We start from the raw sequence: 19,007 nt of genomic DNA on the forward strand, positions 1-19,007 counted from the left end.
ATTTAAAAGCAAACTTGAAAAAGATAAAGTAAAATTCTTCATCCGCGGTTTATATTGGGTCATCAAGACGCGTATGGAGAAGCCTAAAATTTAGAATTAGCCACAACTAAAGCAATAGAAATTGAACGAGAATTCAACGTACAGGAACCTGAGAAAATAACAGAAACAGTAAAAGCGCTAAACCTACCTAAAGTAGAGCCGGTTTGATTAATGAAAGTAGAGGATAGTAGCATCTGCCAAATTTGCAATAAGCCAAAACACACAGCTAAAGACTGTTGGTATCGGATACCGCAGAACCAAAATCAGACTAGGCTAACTACGCAACAGCAACGGCAGCAGCCCAAACAGCAGGCGTGGGCGGAGCCTCGCGCGGCAGCTAACAATAGCACTAGTCCCAGCTCCAACCAGCAGCCACATTTTGGGCCGCCCAAAATCAAGTAAAAACAAGCGCCCCGGCCAATTTAAATTCGTAAGCGAAATTGCAACAAACTAATTTCTCGATTTGCAATTACTGTAAAGAAGCGGGACACTGGAAGGGTGATTGCGAAAAACGAAAACTCAGAAATCAAAAATTGCAATAAGCGGAAAAAGACAAGGGTTCCCAGACACTCGGCGCTGCCCGGGAACCCCTATAAATACAGCGCCTCAAACTTCGCACGCACAAAAAATCATCCTTTTGCATCTTAACAGTCAGTCACCCACAATAGAGCTTGAAATAAATACAACTAAACAAACATTTAGCTTTATCGTAGACACCGGGGCAGCAGTCTCAATACTTAAAATTTCAAGCAAACCAGATGGTGTCCACATAAATATTTTAGATAGATACGAACTACGAGGAATCTCGCAAGAAAGTATCTCAACATTAAGAAAAATTTCATTAACCTTTCATAACTTTGTATTAGATTTTCACCTAGTACCGGAAAATTTTCCTATATTAGAAGACGGTGTAATAGGAAGCGAATCATTAAAAAAGTACAGAGCGCATATTGATTACGCCAGGAATCTCTTAAAAATTAACGACTTCTTTTTCCCAATTCTCACCGAAAATAAATCCTGTTACATTGGAGCTATTCCCGTAGTAAAAAAAATTAACCAGGCATCCAGCAAGATACCACTTCTAAACGAAGAGCAGGCACAGCCTGGCGATAACTCGTCGTATTCGGTCGACGGCCCTAGCGGGAAACTGCCGGACCTAGCGGTCGAAACTCAGAGGACGATCGCGCCTGTATACAAAACCCATGTAAAAAAATGATCATGATGCTATAAAACAGAATGACACACTGACTCCTAAAGAGTATATATACCTCAGCTGTTTGAAAATAAAATCCGAGAAACACAAAAGAAATCAGAATCCGACAGTCTGTACAACCTGTCTGTTAACGACTTTTCCGAGAAATCAAAAAAAATTAACTCTGTATTTGTAACTTCTGGCATGCGCATGCAAACTCTGGAAAACGAATCCGATTTACTCTACGCTTTAAACAAAACATCAGAAATGATTAAAAAATCAGAAGAATCAGATTATCCGCTAATACAAGAAGTAACTAACAGTATTATTAGTTGTTTAAATAATAAAGAATCTGAAATTAATAGTGATCGCGTATACTTACTCGAAATACCATATAGATACCTCGATCCAATTATTAAATCACAAAATAACTTACAAAAACAAAATGTAGTTAGTAATGCACTAAATGCATTATTAACAGTCCGCTTGATTATTAGGGGAAAAGTACCTAGAGCGCATCACGCAGCACTACTTGTTAACACAGAAATTAATAATCGTGACGAAAGAGTCAAACAGTTCCTTCAATTGATTAAATTGGAACATATGAAACAAGATCAACGGATAAAGGTTGAAATAATTGTCGAAAATTACAGATTTTTTGTTAAGGGCGACAAGCTCGGAACCACGAGTATTATCGAGCACGAGATCTATACTACCTCCGAAGTACCAGACTCCGACAGTTCAGGTACCCCCCCCCCCCCGGAGATCAGTAAATTTATAAATGAACAAATGCAGGAATTATTAGAAAGAGGGATTATCGAAAAATCAACTAGCGCATACTGCGCAGCAGTCTTTTGCGTGCCTAAAAAGAATACGGAAGATGGCGAACCGCAACCGCCGCGCATCGTATTTGACTATCGCTCGCTAAATAAAATTATTTCGGATTATAATTTTACAGTCTTTCTATTTGTCGACTTATTTGAACGGATGGCCGGTGCGCAGCTATTCTCATCATTCGATATGTATTCATCATATCATCAGATAAGCATTAAAAAGGAACACAGGCATAAAACGGTATTCCAATGCGAGTTAGGTCTATATCAGTTTTGTCGCTCGCCCTTTGGACTGAAAACTAGCGCACCAGTTTTTCTGTTATTAATAAATATACTAGTACCAAACTTAAAAAATGTAGTAGAATTTTTCGATGATATTTGCGTATATTCTAAAACATTCGACGAACACTGCGAGAGCATCGTTGAGTTAATGAAACGCCTTCGTGAAACTAATCTGGTTCTTCATACGAAGAAATGTAAAATTCTACGCCCGGAAATTGAATATCTCCGTCATATAATCTCGAAGATGGATTACGCCCGTGCAACGACAAACTGCGCGCAGTAAAAAAATTCCCGGTCCCGCGCACGCCAATGAATGTTAAACAATGGCTCGGTCTGGCAGGATACTATAGAAGATTCATAGAAAATTTTGCTAAAATCGCTAAACCACTTATTATTCTATTAAAGAAACGCCAGCCGTTCGTTTGGGCGGAAGAGCAGCAAAGAGCTTTCCAGACACTACGTGATATATTATATAAACCTCCGGTACTCAAACACTCGGATTTCGACAGGACATTTTTGCTTACCGCTGACGCATCCAAAATCGGAATCGCAGGGTCGCTTTCTCAATTTGATGTCGAAGACCGAGAACACGCTGTACCATACATACGTACCCTCACACCTACTGAAAGTAATTACCCTGCTATTCGACTCGAATGATTAGCAATAGTATGGAGTATTTCACAATTCAGACCATATCTGTACGGCCGAAAATTCATCATCATTACTGACCATAGAGCTTTGGTACATTTATACTCGATAAGCGACCCAAATTCACAAGTAACTCATCAGCGACTATTGTTACAAAATTTTAATTTCGAAGTCAGATATAAAAAAGGCGGGTCGAATGTCAATGTAGACGCACTATCTCGAAATCCTATACAGGAAGTCGAACAGCTTAATAAGCATTTGCAAGTAACTAGGCAAGATCCGGTTCAAACGCTGGTCTTAACAGCTTAACTAGATAATGGCACCAAAAGTCCAGGAAATACGCACGCCATGACCACGCGACGTACGAGGGGCCGACAACCAAGTAAAAAATACCTGGAAGCCATCAAGTCCCTCCTGTTGTCAGAAAAAGAATCCGCCTCCTCAGGAAGTAGACACGCCAGTAACAAAACCAGACAAGCATATTAATTCAGTTACCGAAAACACGTACTGCTCCGAAGGCAATAATATAATACAATATAATACGCATAATGAAGACTCTAATAATAAACAGGATACACAACCAAAACAGGATATGACCTTTTTAAAATACGTGATGCTTGAAGACTCAGTCAACTCCCCTAACAAACTCGTGACGTTACCTAACGAAAACATTATCTATTGTCGGGACGCACTATTTATGAGGCGACACTATTACTTATACTTCATTGACACCTTTAGTAACTCCCTGGATGAAGGGGCACTCAGCTTATTTAAATATGATAAACTACCATAAATGGACAAATTACAATTAGCTGTTCCCACTGTAATCAAAATAGAGAACAAGATGCATTTTATTATCCCAATCCGTCATGAAAACAGAGAGACTACTGAAAACATTAGAAATTATACATACCTGGCACTGAAGCAATTAGTAATAAATTTAACTTAAAAGAAAATTAAAACCGTCAGTATAGCCCAAAGTAAAAAAATTGAACTCGTCGAATTCTTTGAAATTTTACGAATGATAAAAAATACACTGAGTCCTTCTGAAGTCAAGATTATAGTATGTCAGGGACATATCTTCTTCGCCCCTATCGAGCATCGTCAACAAATAATCGAAGAGGCCCACTTTTCAGGGATATGCGGTCATAACGGTTGCAATAGAACATACAAACGTATCAAGAATAAATACTACTCGGTATATTTAAAGGAAGATGTGCAAGAATTCATTCAAAAATGCTTATCATGCCAATTGAGAAAATTAAATAGACATAATGTCAAACAAAAAATGATCATAACCAATACTCCGTCGGTTCCCTTTTTTAAAGTCAGCATAACGTAGTAGGCCCACTCGAACCTACTGAAACGGCAAACGCTTACTTACTTACCTGTATGTGCACGTTTACCAAATACGCCATAGCGGCACCCATGCCAGACCAAACAACTACTACTGTAGCTGATAACCTTATTAAAAAACTAATATGTACCTTTGGAGCACCTAACGTCATAGTAAGTGATAGAGGCACTAACTTCACTTCAAAACTAATGAAACATATTGCAGCTCGCTTCAAAATTAAGCATATTACTACAACGGCTTATCACCCGCAGGCTAACAATGTTGAACGAATTCATTTATCACTAATTAAATATCTAAAAATGTTCACTTCCAAGACCAAAAATTGGGACGAGTATGTCGAACTTACTATATTTAATTATAATACGAGCTGGCACAGCAGCCATCAGTTCTCGCCATGGGAACTGCTGTTTGCTCGTAAGCTACGCCTACCAAGCGTAGATCCCCTACTAGAGCAAGATTTACTACCTACCTACGAAGGCTACGTGGAAAACTTGGTCAAACAATTACATAATATACATGAAATAGCTAGAGAAAAATTAATAACATCTAAAGAAAAAACCAAAATGCAATATGATAAAAAAACAAATCCTAGCAAATTCAAAGTCAGTCAATGGGTTTTTCTAAAAAGTGGCCCAAAGCCATACATAAACTCACAGGCAGTCACTTTGCCGGCCCCTATTTGGTCCTGGAAGTGGGAGAAAAAGAAAATATTAAAATAAAAATAAACGAAAAAGAAACTCAAACAGTCCACGCCAATCGTTTGAAAAAATCATACATCGAAACAAGTAGCAATTGAAAAATTATGTTTCAGATGAAAGCAGTAATTCTCAGCATTATTTTCCAACAATACTTCAAAATAGTCACTTCTTTCATAGACTACGATTGTTTTCAACATTTTACTAACTTTACTACCTTCTCTCGTGTAGACATTGCTAAATGCGACATTCCTAATCCGATGATCAATTCTACTGTAACTAAAACATCCCTCCTCCAACTTAATGATTTTGCAACTGTAAAAGTTCATTATTGCAAAATAGAGGTCAAACGATCAGCCAAGATATGCGGCGCACTCTCTCATGAATGGTCTCCACCTTTTTCCGAAATAGAATACATTAAGGAAGTAACACGAGAAGAATACATTAAAATGCACTCTTATCGAATAATAATGATCGGAGATAATCTAGTACAAAACTTAATGATAAATCAAACAACCGTACAGCCGATAGAGTTAGCAGGATACATTGCCCCAGACGGCACATTCACTAACGCGGGAAGTTTCTCCGACCCTTTTGGCACATTCAGCAATGTACACGTTACTGGCTATGTTAAAGTATCACTCGAAGAAAGATTTAATTCCGTAATGCTGGAAACAAATAAAATTAAACTCGAGTAGGGAACTTGTTAATTTACCAAAGAACGTTGCATTGATAGCATATTCGGATACGCATTCTGGGACAAAATCGAGTCTTAGACATACCAAGCCAGCAAGTATATTAATCTATATTCAGAACCCGTCACTAAAGTAATGAAGACCACTTTATGTATTGGATTCTGAGGATATATCTTTTGCTTTCAAAGACCTCGGTAAAATGATACAGTGCGGTTTTGAAATTATTAAAACAGAACACCCGAGATTATTCATATTAGAAAATAGGCTCGGTGAACACTTCATTTCTAACAAAGTTAAAAATATGCACGATCTAGATCTTTTCACTTATGTAAATTCGAAAATATTATTCGTTGAAAAACATATTAAAAATCACCTGCAAAAATTATACCATGATATACTACTACAGCAATGCGAATTAGAAAGAAAAGTTATTACAAACGCATTAAATATTGCAACTTTATCACCAGATCTTTTAGCATATTATTTAATGAGAGAACCCGGATACATGGCCATGACGGTGGGTGAGGTAGTACACATTATGAAATGCGTATCAGCAGAAGTCAAAGCTAGAAAGACCGAAACGTGCTACCAAAAACTATCGGTCACGCGCGGCGAGACTCCGATGTTTATCACACCTCGTACGCATATAATAAAACATCACGGAACTAAAACAGCTTGCGATACTAAAATGTCGGTAATGTATAAATTCGGTGACACATGGGTAAAGGTTATTCTGGATGTCACTAGCCAAGAAGCTCCGCACGTAATCAAACCTCAGGCCAAGCAAAGTTGGGAATATAATAGCCCCATAAACACGGCAATAAGCGGAATCTAGACATATAACAATATCGAACACCTTCGTCCGTTTATCATGTTCCCTACAGAACGGAACGCGGTCCTTAATCAAATCGTGCTCGGTTTCGATGGAAAATCCAATTTAGCTCCAGGAATTTCCATATCTAAACTACTTGTCGAAGATACTCTTAATCGTATTGCGAATTCCACGTGGGAATCGCTATGGAGTCGATTCATTACGTTCGGATCAGCGAGCGCCTCTGTTTTGGGCATCCTTATGATATTTAGAGCAATTAAATTTGTCCTTGATACCATTATACATGGTTATGCCCTTCATTCCCTCTATGGCTTTAACATACAGCTGTTTGGCGCATTCTGGAATTCTTGGACTAACTTGCTACTTTACCTAGCTAGGAAACCTGAAAGAGAAACAAACTCAGACAAGCTGAACAAGGAAGCCCCGCCGTCAATACAGCCCGAAGAGCGAACTGCTATCTTTAAAATCGAATGTGACGATCAATTAACCTAGAAACCGAGCTACATACAGAGACAGATCTATCCAGTATTATCGGAACCAGAAATTCCACCGTTAATCAGTAAAACATAAAAATCAACAATAACTATATGTCTCAAAGCATGGATCACAGAGCCAAAAGAAAATTACTCGAAGACTTAATAATAGAAAAAAAGAGACTAAGGGTATCAACACAAACGCAGGAAGAAACCGAAATGGAGTTCGGACACAGAATAAATGCATATTTACAAAAATACATTGTCATGAGAAAGGCCGCGCAAATGTTCTTATTTGAAGTTACAGAAGACGAAACTCAGAGAGAAAAATTAGCTATTTACATTTTTATTAAGAGCCTCAAACATGAAATCAGACGTTACGTTTGCCCTTTTACCTTTTACGACAAATTACAAGACGCATGCTTACATGCCGTACAAATAGAAAGAAATCTAATAGACATCAGTCGCATCATCAGAGTCTTTTAGAAAATAACAACACTGAACATTACACAAAAAAAGATTATTTTACATTATTTTCTTTTTTTTAGGATACTGACAAGTAACTACAAGACATTGCAGTAGCCAATAGCCGCTAAACATCGAAAGACTTTACCTGTTATAAATTTCCTTCCGTAAAATCCCACAAAAATGCACAAAAATAACACTAATGAAAAATTACCCCCCAGAAAAGTACCTCATACTGAAAACATATTACATAACAAACCAAATTTAATGGAAGCAGAAGTTACTTATTACGTAAATAGTAGCTTTTTACCTACTTGCACAAACTGTCATCGGGCCCTACCCATACAACAACAATTATCATATAACCTTGTCTACGTCACAATCATCGGCCCTGACAAACCACCATACGCTATACGATGCATTAAATGCACAGACTGCATACATCATGTCGTCCGACACTATCCCAACCTCGAATTGCCTATAGACTCATTTCCTAAACCGCCCGGCATTAACAGCCTTTTACCTTTCCGAACAAAAAACATTCGCTCTTCAAAATAATTTCATGAACACTACTCTAACTGCTTACACATAGCCGTGAAGTATATAACAAAGATAAGAGATATCTTTGAGAAATGCAATAACAAAAACGCCCCTACACAGACACATTACACCACGAGTCATCATTGCGACGTCCAAGATAAAAATACAATGCTCAGCGAGCTACTCAAACCCATTACTAATTACCCTTCTGACACACCCCCACGAGTGGCACCACTCCTGCTTGGTAGAAATTATAACACCTCCCCAATCACACTAATAAACATTTTTGACCAAATAGACAATTGGGAATGGATTGAGCTTTTTAACAAAATCGCTGTCAACGCTAGACAAAAATTCAAAAAAAAAAACAACTCTTCCAGCTAACACCAGCAAAATGCTCTTACCCAGAGTACTTTTTATCAATCTACTAACTACCGCTATATGCCAAAATAAGCCAACTATAAAGCAATATGATAGTCAACCTGGAATCGCTTTTGAAAAAGGACCTACCATATGATTCATTCAAGAAAAATGGAATATTATCACCGCTCTTTACATCAACTCAGTACTTAACTCACATTACAATTTCTCCCAAACACTGGAAAAAATATCTACAGCTTGCAAGACTATCGAGATAAACGATTTCATCAAAAGTTCTATATACACAGCCTACGAAGAAACAAAAAAACTCCACCACGTCAACGAAGCAGTCAGCACCTCTCAACGCGTATGCTTTTGACACACCCAACGGGGGGCGGGATGCCCTAGCATCGCCAGACAGCCTCTTACTCGAACATTCCGATAAGACCCTTGAAGATGTTTTGTATATGCGCGAGAGTAATTTGACCGAACAAATGAGAGAGTATGACTTATCTTATATTACCGAAAATAATTTACAATCAGAAACAAATCATTTGCTTTTTAGAAAAGCTCGCGCAGATTTCATTACAAGCGCAATGAGACCAGTATATAATTCTACACACATTAGCCTTATTTTAGCCGAAATTAACGACATATTACATAAATTTATTTACATATCAACTGAAGTACGTCAACTCCTGTGTAACAAACAATTTTCTTTCAATCCGCAATTTTTGCTAAACGCGATAAAAACTATCAGGGCAATTACTAATTCAAAGTTGCCAGTATATATGTCAAAAATCAATATCATAACACTATAATAAATTGCAGAAGTTAACGTAGATTACTTTCGTAAGAACATCATTGTCGAAGTAATTTTTCCCCTCGTAGCAAGCAGCAATACGCAGAGTTTCAAATTATATTCACTACCAGTATTTCAGTATCTTAACAAAACTAACCAAGTCGTTAAATTCATTAGACCACAAAGTGATTACCTGACAGTGACAGAGGGAGAAGCTACCCATGCCTGTGTAAGCAAAAATTTAATTGATAACGAGTGTAAACGTATCTTTTCCTTCTATCTGTGCCCGCGCCCAACTATACGCAAGTCAAACAATAATGCCTGCGAGTTTAGTCTGTTAACATCACCGGAAGAGTCAAATCTTGTATTTTGCCAACTTGAAACTAGCTCCGAAACTGACTATCTTATACCGACGTTACAAAATAATGTTTTGTTATATTCAGTGACTCTCAATACTTCTTTTGATGTAAATTGTAACGGCGTAGTACAGACCATTTTTTTGAATGGCACTGTATTAATACAGATTCCCCAGCTGTGCGAACTTAGAACGGACCACCATATTTATTTGGGGGCTAAGAAAAAACTAAAGGTAGAAAATTTTGTGATTTCGAAAATTTCTCTGATAACTACAAACAAAATAATAATAAAAAGCCCAAAAATAAGTAATAATCAGAACAGACACGAACACTCGGACCGAGTGAAATTATTACACGCGTATTTAGCGTTAGGAGTAACCATTGTAATCGTTATCGCATCCGTAATAGCAGTAAGTTGCATACTCTGCGAATATAGAGTGTGCAGTGACAAAGGCCATAGGTTCGAAAATATACCAATGCAAGAACTGAATCAGCTCTTAAACCCTCAAAAAAGAATGATCTGCAAATCTGCACAGACATTACTTGACGGAAAGTATTTTAAATTACCAATCAACTACGACACTCCTCACTCCCCACCCATGGCGGTGCAAGCAATCCTACTACAAGAATCCGAAACAACAGACACTCCACCACCTCTCCCACTTTCTAAAAAAAAAGGTATAAAAGCACTAAAATACCCCCTGTCATGTCAGATACACCATAAACCAGCATAATGAAGCGCACCGCAACTATCGCACTCGACCCGCCGCACAAGAGGGCCAACAGATCCTGGACGATGGAACAGATCTTGAACAACCGGACGTCGGCAGCAGCCATGGACCGACTAATGCTAAGATGGGAGAACCGGGAAGCTCAGATGAGCATGGGACATCCTGAGTTACCACAGTTGGACGACGATGGAGACTGGAGCCACCACCAGCTCACGCAGTACATTTTCCAGGAGGCTCATCACGGGCACCTCCACGTAAAGTTCCTCTTCGAGGAAACTTACGGAGGTAAGAGGTTCGGACGAGCTCCATTCCATCCATGTCACCTCTGCCGACAAGACACCGCACATTGGCAGGGACGTTTTTTCTGCCGGGCACGCGTAGTGGCTGTATCAACGGACCAGCAACTGGCCATTGAGGCCGAATGTGTCCGCCCAGAACATTTCATGCTTAGCAATGCTCCTTGCGCAAGGTGTACCGGCAAGGCGGTTTTATTTAGGTTCTAGAAAAGTTTGCAGGTTCACCGTTTGGAGCTGCTATAATCCTCTCCCAAATCCTTCCTATTTTTAGAATAATAAGACAAAAAAAAAATAATAATAATAACAAAACACAACACAAAAAATATATACATAACAAAAAGATAACAAAACATAACACAAAAAATATATATAGAATAATAAGACACAATACAAATATATATATATATATATACATAGAATAATAAGACATAATACAAATATGTATAAGACACAAACAAAGAGATAACAAAAAATAAAAAATGTAACAAAAAATATATATATAAAAGAGACAAGAACACATAAACAAAGTAATTGCAGCAGCACTCGGAGAGCGCTAGTTCCTTGCTTTATCAGAAAAGGACTCCGAGGGGTGGGCATGTCATGACGATACTAAGAAAACGTACGCGACGAACTTTGATAAGTAAATGTCACACACAACGGGTTATGGTAACTAACCGGGTATCGGTAATTTAACTTCCTATCATATCAACCCTTCCGGGAACATTTGTAAATCTATCTAGCTAGATAGATTAGTCTAAGCACCTTCTCCATAATATTTCCGCGAATATTACCCACCGCATATTAATTCAGCTAAAACAAGGGAAGGGGCACATCAGCCTATAGTATAAAAAGGCTGGATGAGGGTCCGCGGTAGCACTCATATTAGCAGTTCAGATTAAGTTCATATTATGGTCCGTATTCGAGCTCAGATTAATACTCATACTCTAGTACTCGTACTTATACTGATTTAGTTATTTCTAAGTTTTGTTACCCGGCTACTCAGAACCGGAATTATACTCTGCTAAGCATTATAAACTTTTCTTTAAACAATAAATCTTAAATCAAGCGCAAATACCTAAGACTGTTTATAAAAACCTCTTCTGAAACCTAAGAAACTAAGTTATCTACCTAAACACGCTACATATAATAAAGGCGCTATCCCTTTAACCAATCTCCGTTTAACTCCTGACTAAGATCCAACATTAACCAACGCGACAATATTTTAAACATTATTACGTCTAGCCATAATATTTCCTCGTCTAGACATAACAGAAGAAAGAATTTGACACTTTGATTATTAATTTTTCACTGAGTTATCAATGAATAAAAAATTTATTGAAACAATTAAAATTGCGTTTCTGGATAGCGATTAGACTATATATATCTATAAAATTAATGATAATGATTGTTACCAATTTGCTGATTTTTAAATGGCTAAAAGAGAAATTTACAAATTCATTTTTTAATTATTATTCAAAATTATATAATTAAATTAATCGTTTTTGTTTTGAATAATGTTCTACTAATCACAAGCGATTTTTTTATGTAAAAATTTTCCGCAATTTTATTGTAAATTTTGTGTTATTTAAATATCAAAATTATATCACTTATAACTTTAAAAAGCGATTTTTCCTCGAGAAACGATTTATGTTATAAAATTTGTTATTTCATACTTAATTTTTTAAATCATCAAATTCCAATTTCGATCAAGCCATTTTGCGACAAAACATGTATAATGTTTATGTTAATTTCAATAATAGCGTTGTAGGGGCTACCATACCAGTATAAATTCGCTCGTCGCTGCGGCAAGAGGATTCACTATCTTACCTTGCTTAGCAGCGCGAGCATTGAATCGAAATAAAGACTCAGCAATTTCCTGGGACTAATTTCATTATTCAGTGGTTAGCCTGCTAATTCCTCTCCTTACGATATCTAAGCGCTTAACTCATAAGACTCTCTCTCTCTTTTGAGAAAAAGTAGCCTTAGATATCTCCTCTCTATAAAATCATTATAATTGCCTAGAAATATAATTGAGTGTTTGTTGCGGCGCTGTCGGGCTTCTCTCCGATAGATGCAACTATACCCAATTATATTTCAAAACGGCTAATCGAAACAGCGAATATTGTGTTTGCTATTTGGTGAATGTTGAGATTTCAGTTCTTATAGAGCATATATGCGTGTCAACTTCTTGCTACTCTCGGAAACGCGATTACAAATATAACATTAAGAGTCCGAACTATTTATTTGACTAACGCGAGATAGAATCAAACGTTACACATCACTCGCGAGCCTGTATGTGACCATATGTTCAGGATCGCGCTTTTTCGTGCTGACTTGTTCACCCATCTTAAGCACCAGCTATAAAAAAGAACGTAATATAATGAAAATAGTTATAGATATATAGATAGATAGATGATACGGGTTGAGAGAGAGGAGAGAGACATAAAGAATAATAATCGCACTCGTTATAATTTAAAATTTCACCCCCTAATCTAGCTCTAGGGGGCCTATTCTGAAAAAAAATTTTGTGGTAAATCAGTTTGTTACTTCAGTTTACCACAGAATTAATCACTTTAGATGTGATAAATGCTTATGACATGTGCTAAAATTTTTTTTCAGAATAGGCCCCCTGGACTCAAGAATGAATCTGGCCTGATGAATGAATTTTTCTGCACTTGAATCACCTGAGGCGTCCTCCCTATTTTAACAGTATCAACAGTCCTATCCATCCTTAAATAAGAACCAAGGGACGTCGTAAATTTTCTCTTTCAAGTACGAAAACTTTTTTTTTTATACGCACATTTTTTCAATTTGTATCTACCATCAGCACAAACCTCAAAATGCGCTTGCGCTCAAACCGTTGATGGCCATACAAGTTAATACTAACGTAAAAGGATGCATATGAATAAAATTCTTGAATAATTCTTTTTATTTAATTTAGAAGTAACAGTAACGATTATTAAAATAAATATTAATTCTAATCAAGTTTTTTAATAATTATATAATTTATTCAAAAACAGGTGAACACTAACGGAGCAACACCATGAATGTAACCTTTTAGAGTTTTTTCAATATTCAACAAGTACAGACAATTAATATTTTAAAAATTATAATTAATTAATTGATGTACTATCGATTGTTTACTATATTTTTTTAGTTTTTAGAAAATTGTCTTATTGGCATGTGAGTGTATATTAATAATCCATTTGTATATTACGTAATATTCATACAGCATTCTAGAGAATACTAAGATTCGTTTCTCACGCCTATTATTTTATGCAAAACAAGAAAATTAATAACGTTCCACCACATTATATTAAACATTTATTAAACATCTACAATTACATGCAATAATCATGATGGCTGTGGGTAGAAAACATATTGAACTTGCTTTGAAGTGGTAAGGTTTAACAATGAACTAGTAGTATTATAAAACATGAAATAAAATATTGTCTAATGCATTGTATATTTTAAATATATATGAATTTATGATATAATATAATAATTATGATATATATGAATAAATAAAACAAAAATATTACTCTATTTACAAATATTATTTATAAGATAAAGACTTAATATCTTTAAGAACTATTCAATTTTGTATAGCTAATTATCTAAATGAAACAGTATTGACAATATTGAAACAATATTCCTTCCACACATACAAGCTGTAAAGTTAAATGACAATTAAAGTTTAAATAACATTATCATTTCATAATTTCATTATTCTATTATTTGTATCATTTAAATTTTTAGTGGAACAAGTATTTAAATGAACCTTATTAAGAATATTTTGTTAAAAAAAGAAAAATATCATATTGTATATAACTCAAAACTCAGAATGAAACAATAAAATTGTTGTTGAGTTATATATAATATGATATTTTTCTTTTTCTAAAAAAATAGTCTTTATCTTTGTACATCTGTATACATCTAATGTATTAGAAGTATTCAATTCCATAACATTAATATCTGATCCAAATATTCCTAACAAATTTTCAAATTTACAGAAGATCCCCAAGTATACCAAGTAGTCTCTTTGATTTATTAAAAATAGAATATTTTTTTCTTTGATGTTTTTATTAAAAAAATTACAATAAAAATGATTTATTTTAAGATTGCCTGTCTACTCTATTGTGTTTTTATGAAATCAGCTGGTGAGAGCTGGAAATTCACTTAATTTTAATTATATTCAGCAATGTTTTGTCAGCAAATTTGCTGACCTCTTCAGGCTGGTTTCTCTCATAGTCAAATTATTATAGGCTAAAATGAATAGCTCATAGCCAGTAGGACTCTATTGTAATGTGACTGGCTACGAGATATTTGTTTTAGCCTATAATAATTTGACTATGAAAGAAATCAGCCTGAAGAGGTCAGCAAATTTGCTGACAAAACGTTGCTGAATATAATTAAAATTAAGTGAATTTCCAGCTCTCACTATTTCTCTTCTTTCCATTATTACAAATTTTATCATTTATAACTTATTTAATTATACTCTTTATAATTATTTTGATTGTTTTAAACATTTTAATTTTTTTTATTGTAAATCATATATTGGGAAATTTTGATGATGATTTTCTTACAAATATAACATAAAAGGAGATCTTGAACCTGCAATGACTCTGCCAATTCAAGATTAAGAAAAAAATATAAATTTCATTACTCAAATAATGTGATTATTCTGTAACAGTTTTTTGTGCATTAGTTACATTAGTTTATGAATCTCAAATTTGTAACATCATCTGATAATGAAAAAATCATAAAAACAAAATGACTAAATAACTATATTTATTGCTTCTAATAGATACTAGATTGATATAAAACCATAATAAGTCACTATATAAATTTTATCCTTTAAACTACTCTTATGGTAGTTCATTACATATCAAGCTATATTGACATAGAATTATATTGTTTGTATACATTTGTTAGTTACAATTTATTGAATAAAAGATGTTATTTACTGAATATTTTGATGAAATTAATGTTGGCTAAGTTTGATTTTGATTTTTTATGACCTTTACAGCCGATCCCTATATGTTATAACATCTATATGTTACTATTATATTCATTGTTTTTCATTAGCCAAAAAAATTGAAGTGAGAGTTATTTTAAATCAAAGATAGAATTACTAGAGGCTCAGAAAAAAATTTTTACTCGATGAAAACATTTACAAAACCACTGATAGTTCATTACACATACACTGTTTCCATGAAAATTAAAGTTTTTCTATCGGATTTATAATTAGCCAGAGATAGTAAGGTAGGAATTAATTTTTATTAGGGTACATTTAAAGAAACAAATCAAATTTTTAGATTTCAGGTAATGAAAATATGTTTATTAAGGTATTGCATTATGAAACTAATATAAAGCCCTTGATACAGTCACCTTTACATAATGTCATGTTTGACAGTATTGACGATTCGATGATTTACTTTCCAAATTTTCAATGCCTAAGTTATCTAATTAATAAAAGTGTTAGGGAAAAATATAATGTATTGAAAGTTTATACTTAAAAAGCATAAATATGTATATATTGGATAGTATATATTATGTTCAAGGTGACCAAATGATAAAAAAACAACAGAAATAACTATCTCTATTACCATTAAAACATATGTCACTTTTCAAAAAACATATATCTATCATTCATATCTCAAAAGAAACAGATAAGAATTAAATTTTTCTTATTATTAAAGTACAGGTAATTCTCTAAAAGGGAGCTGAAAATAATTTTGCAACCCTTGGAAATGATAATGACTATCTCTACAACCTCTTAAACATATGCCTGTTGTAGAAAAAAAGGTTTAAGGCTGGTAGTTTCGAAACATTCAAAAAATATTTAATTTTTAATTTTTTTATTGAAGTTTTAGGAGTAGAGAATTTATGAAAAAAATTTTGCCTTCCAAAATAATTACTATTTTTAAGCTCATAAATGTATGTATCTTGAATAAGAAAAACAGTTTATTATTCTAAACTGCAAGAAATCTCAAAATTATTTTGTATTTAATTTTTTTAATGATATTTAAGGAATGCTAGATAGATAAAAAAAATTCTCACTCGTTGGAAATAATAAAAAGTACTTCTAGCAACCTTCAAAAATATGGCTTCAATTTTTAAGTATAATTCAGAAATCCAAAACAAAATTTTGATGTATTTTTCTATTGAAGTATGAGTAGTAAAATTATAGAATATTTTTAATTTAATCTATGTTTTTATTATATAACTAAAAAATATGAAAATTATTCTAAACATGCTAAGCTATTTGGACCAAATCACGCTTGAGAATCAAGCTTCTATTCTATTCTATTGGTATTCGTTGGTTCTGGCATCGACTCACAGCAGCGAGTCTGTGTCTCATACGACCATCAACTGACTTGATGCACTTGCGCATATGATTCAATTGGCATTTTATTGGCATTTTAGAGCAAAACGGAAAAAGAGAAAAGGCAAGCAAGTCTAATGTACTGAAGAAAGGCGAGAATAGGTGAATTGAACATAGAAGTAGAAGTGGATGTTATTAAATAGAAAAGTTAAAGAAATATTTCTAAATTTTTAAGGAATTTATATAGAAGGTCAATGATATGCGGTTTAGGATCTCCAAGAAATTGGGAGATGGTGTAAGGAAGATAGATTTTCAATTTGTTGAGTTCGCACGACCAAAAAACTTGGTTAAAGTCTTCTACGTCTGATTCACATGCACAAATGGAGGAATCTACTAAATTCTTTCTGTGAAGACTAAAAGCTAAATTATAATAATTTGTTCTCATACGTGTGATAGAAACTATCTGTGTTATACAATGGTATTTGTTAAAAAATCAAGGTTTTGAAGCTTTATTAAAGTAGTTTTGGAAATATTGTAACCCTTTGTTATTATCGATGATTCAACAAATATTCAAAAAAACGATCTTTACAATGCTCACTGATGAACTGTTGGAGGTCGGTGTATGGTAAGAGAAAGGATGGAGAAGAGCCTATACCTATCGCTTTTTTAGCAAAATCATCTACTATTTCGTTGCCAGAAATACCTTTGTGGCTCGAGATCCAAACAAAGATGACCTCTTGATTGTTTTCTAGTAATCCCGAAAGTCGAAGTTTTATTCTAAAAATTGTGATGTGAGAAGACTCAATCGTGCATCTATTTTGTGAAATGGACCTGAGACAGCTTAAAGAGTTAGTCAAAATTATGGCTTTGCATTTTTTTGTAAAATGATGAATTCCAGTGTTAGCTGGGTTGCAAAAGCTTCGGCGGAGAATACAGAAGCATAAGGGTCTATCCTAAATTATAAATTAACATTAAGAGGTTCGAAACAGATTGCTAATCCGACGTAAAGCCCAGGACCATTTTCCGATCCATTAGTGTAGAAGGGTGTGTGAGAGTCATGAAACTGTATATTAATTCATTGTCAGGATTGTCAGCCTTAGCAATAACAAAACCTTTTGTGGTGGGGAATTTCGGGGGGTCTTAGCCGCGCTCTCGAAGCTCTTCCGCCACAAGGCCTGATTGGCTCTTTATCCCCGATTATTTTAGGGCACCAGACCGCCGTGTGATTAGGGCGATCGTCGGGGATAGGGCCTAGAATCGCGACGTATTCTGGTTTGCTTCTAAGGCGACTGCGCAATGTGGGCAAACGTACGTGGACACGCGATCTCCTTTATTTCAGGCTTTTGATGTCCAACAATTTGGTTTCCTTCCGTCCTCTTATCCGTAATATGCCGGCAGCTCAGGTTGTAACACTTTACCTCGGGTCGGAAGTTCGTTCAAATTTGCGCGTATATTATCTATCGTGGGGACTGAAAAATGACGAACCAGTGTTTTCCAATTACAACCGTCCGCGGCTGAAAATAATCAGCATGCAAAGAGGGTAGGGTAACAAGAAGCAAAAATTATAAAAAAATTGATCACTCTTTATTAATTTTATTTCACCCTACATACGAGGTGTGTTCAAAAAGTAAGGTGACTTTTCAAATTTCACGGACAACGTACTTTCGATTATCGATTTTTTTGTTTTGTTATGTTGGTACACTCTTCCCGAACATCTGTACCAAGTTTCAAGTGTATAGCATATTTTGTTTGGTTGTGAGAGGCGTAAAGGTTATAAGTGTTTTGCGTGCTCGGCGATTTCTTGCTATCGAAAAATATGGATCAAAGGATTTGCATCAAATTTTGTGTAAAAAATAAAATAAAGTGCTCCGAAACACTTGAAATGTTGACTGTAGCATACGGTGAAACTGTTCTGAGTAAAAAATATGTTTACAAGTGGTACAAACTCTTCCAAGATAGCCGGGAAGATGCCAATGACAGGCCTCGCTCTGGACGCCCAAGCACGTCAACAACTGATGAAAACGTTCAAGCAGTGAAGAAAATTGTTCTGGAAAATCGTCGAATCACTATCAGAGAAGTTTCT

At 35.0% G+C, this 19,007-nt stretch overlaps 1 protein-coding gene and 1 long non-coding RNA gene across 4 annotated transcripts in view; one reads left to right on the forward strand and one right to left on the reverse strand.

Annotated features, from left to right (window-relative positions):
- Positions 1 to 19,007, reverse strand: part of LOC131672465 (protein IWS1 homolog) — a 555,150-nt gene that overhangs the window by 292,545 nt on the left and 243,598 nt on the right. The window lies entirely within an intron of this gene.
- LOC131672482 (uncharacterized) overlaps positions 13,664 to 19,007 on the forward strand; it is a 48,909-nt gene continuing 43,565 nt past the window's right edge. Inside the window, exons 1-2 of the long non-coding RNA XR_009302629.1 lie at positions 13,664 to 13,678; positions 13,754 to 13,996. This is a non-coding gene — a long non-coding RNA (uncharacterized LOC131672482). The remainder of the gene's footprint in view (positions 13,679 to 13,753; positions 13,997 to 19,007) is intronic.

This window comes from Phymastichus coffea, unplaced genomic scaffold (assembly GCF_024137745.1).
Source record: "Phymastichus coffea isolate CEN01 unplaced genomic scaffold, Cenicafe_Pcof_1.1 PCOF00011, whole genome shotgun sequence".
Classification (NCBI taxonomy): Eukaryota; Metazoa; Arthropoda; class Insecta; order Hymenoptera; family Eulophidae; genus Phymastichus; species Phymastichus coffea.